Here is a 2,962-nt window from a genome sequence, read left to right as displayed (position 1 = left end):
GGGGGCCCTTTACTTACAACATTCTCTCAGGAGGAAGCCTGCGGCCTCCGGGGCAGAAGTCTAGCTCTGACTCCGGGAATTGTATCATATGCACATTGATGGACAGGGAACTCGATTCTTCAGCCCCCAAAGAGGAAGATCTGCCTGGGTAGACAGAGCCTAGGAACCGTCAAGGACAGTCTGTCCCTCCTGCTGAGTCCTGTACAGAACAAACTCTCTGACTGTGGGGTGGAAAATAAAATCGAAGTCACTCGCAAACTTGAACAGCAACCTTCAAGGTTTCAAACGTCCTACAGCAGAGGGTGCGCTGAAGTCAGAAAGGATCGTGTCAGCTGGTCCAGAAATGAGCGTTTTGCTGTGTCTTAAAATGGCTTTGGGGAGAGCGTGATATCGTAATCGGATCAAGTCAGTTGTTCAAAACAGGCGGACGCTGTCTTCGTCCCGGCAGGTTCCATTCCTTGCGACTCATGATGTGGAAATGTTAAGCGCAGCCACCGGAGGTGTCAGCCCTGTGCAGCTCTGCTGAGTGGAGGAGGCTCGCAGTGTGTCTAGCCATAAGGGGGGTAGTAGGGCAGAGAAAGACAGGTACACCCAAAGTCTTTAGTCTCCACGTTAAATTCTATTCAGTTACATTAACTTTGCTTGGCCAGGTATGTCACTTCAGGAGCAAGTTCAACTACAGTGCTTGCATGGGTTTAGAATAGTGGTCGGCAAACTCATTAGTCAGCAGAGCCAAATATCAACAGCACAACGATTGAAATGTCTTTTGAGAGCCCCATTTTTTAAACTTAAACTTCTTCTAATGCCACTTCTTCAAAATAGACTCGCCCAGGCCATGGTATTTTGTGGAAGAGCCACACTCAAGGGGCCAAAGAGCCGCACGTGGCTCGCGAGCCGCAGTTTGCCTAACCACGGGTTTAGAATATAAGATTTTAAGCTCCTCCAACATTGCGCTAAAGCATTTCAATAAAATCATGCTGTCTACCTCTTCCTTTCACACACACACAAAAAAGTACTCAATTCCCACAAATCTATTCTCTGTAGGACAAAGAGTGTCTAGTTCACTATTGGATCCTTGCGCCTGAAAACCCGCCTAGCATATAGCAAGCCCTCAACAAGGGCCTGTTCACCATGGAAGTGGTTGGGGCAGCCGCAGGAGAGAGTGGGGTCCCTCTTACACAGAAGAGTGACAGCCTGAGATGGGAAGCACAGGGCTCAGGCTGGGGGAGGGTCTGGAGTCCTGGGAAATCGGTTTGGGTGACAGGAAACAGAGGAGACAGAGCTGGCCATTCTTTGAGATAAAAAGATTAAAAGTCACTGGTCTAGCGCTAGCCGGTTTGGCTCAGTGGATAGAGTCTGGGCCTGTGGACCAAAGGGTCCCAGATTCAATTTCAGTCAAGGGCATGGACCTTGGTTGAAGGCTCCTCCCCGGCCACGTCAGGGCTCCTGCAGGAGGCAACCAATTGATGTGTTTCTCTCACATCGATATTTCTCTCTGTCTTTCCCTCTCTCTTCCATGCTCTCTAAAATGGAAAAATATCCTCAGATGAGGATTAAAAAGAAAAAAAAGTCGTTGGTCTTTGTGAAATTACTGTTATCGGATGAAGTGGGGGGTCCTTTGCCCCCGTGGCTGCTGGAAGTAGAATCTTAGGTAGCTGGAGTAAAAGAATTGTCTGAGACTCGAGTGGGAGAGTGAATGTGTCTGCTTTATTTTTTCTCAACTTGAAATTCTCACGATTGACTGTATTTGGGGTTGTGCCATTTTTCAATCCATCTTGTCCTCAAAGGTGGAGCGGAATGCTGGGTGCCTCCGGCCTTCAGGATGTGAAACTCTGGCTCTGAGCCCAGCAGCTGTGCCCACGGGTGCGGTGTGACGTCACACTGGAGGCCCAGGAGGCTCTGTCACAATGGTCCTGGGTGATATATAGCTGGTGCCTGGTCCTGACGGCCACTCTCTGTGCTGAGCGTTTAGCAGGAGACATTGCTAGTTGTGTGACGACAAATCTTGGAATGGGGAACCTGGTTTTGTGTTTCGGAGGTATGTCCGTGGGGACCCAGGGCGTGCTGTCCCTTCTAATGGGCGAGGCGGTACTTCTCTCCCTGTCTTCTCGGCGTGTTCATTCCTTTCTTGACAGCTGTCATGTAGAGTTCTAAATACCTAGTGTCCTGTGATGTTCGGCACCCTCAGCTCTTAGAAAAATGCTCATTGGGAAACATGAAATGTACATTTTTACTTTCTCAAAAAATGTATTAAAATCATGAATTACAGAAGCCCTAAGTGAATCCAGAACTGTAGAGATGTGTAGGTAGGTAAGCATTTCACGCAGTAAAGGAAAATTAACATTGTGTTTAGCCCTCCTTATCTCTGTTTTATCCTGGAATGTTTATTGTTTTCAGGATAATTGGGGCATGTTGCTTCCATTGCTGTGATAGTTTCCCATTCGTGTCCTTAGAATGTGTGTCTAGGTGTCAGTTGGTGACATGGAATGCATTTCCTTTTCTACCTTCCATGTTGTCAAAAATTCTTCTGTTACAGAGATATCTTTATCTCATCACTCAACTTATTTACCTCCACAGAGGTAATGATTGTGAGAATGTAGTGTTTGTTTTTACTTAATTACCAACCAATAGCCAGTGTTTTAAACAAGCAATGACAGGTGGAGAAATAGGCTCGTGAAACGATGGGGACAGAGAGATGATCAAGTAGATAGAGGGTTAGACACAGAGAAAAGTAGGTAACGTCCACAGGTGAGAGAAATAAAACGTTATATAAATAGAAAATTACCTACTGTTTTATATACATTTGTAGCTCTAAGAAAAAAGGGGTCTCCCTTAAGGATATCTTAAAATAATGTCTGGCTGTGTCCATTCTCACCCTTCACGTGCATTTTCTATGGGTGGTGACCTGTCTCATTTCAGAAAAACTCCTGTTTGGGCGGAAGAAATACTACATGGGGATACT

Source organism: Eptesicus fuscus, chromosome 23, assembly GCF_027574615.1.
Source record: "Eptesicus fuscus isolate TK198812 chromosome 23, DD_ASM_mEF_20220401, whole genome shotgun sequence".
Taxonomy (NCBI): domain Eukaryota; kingdom Metazoa; phylum Chordata; class Mammalia; order Chiroptera; family Vespertilionidae; genus Eptesicus; species Eptesicus fuscus.
This window is presented reverse-complemented; position numbering follows the sequence as displayed.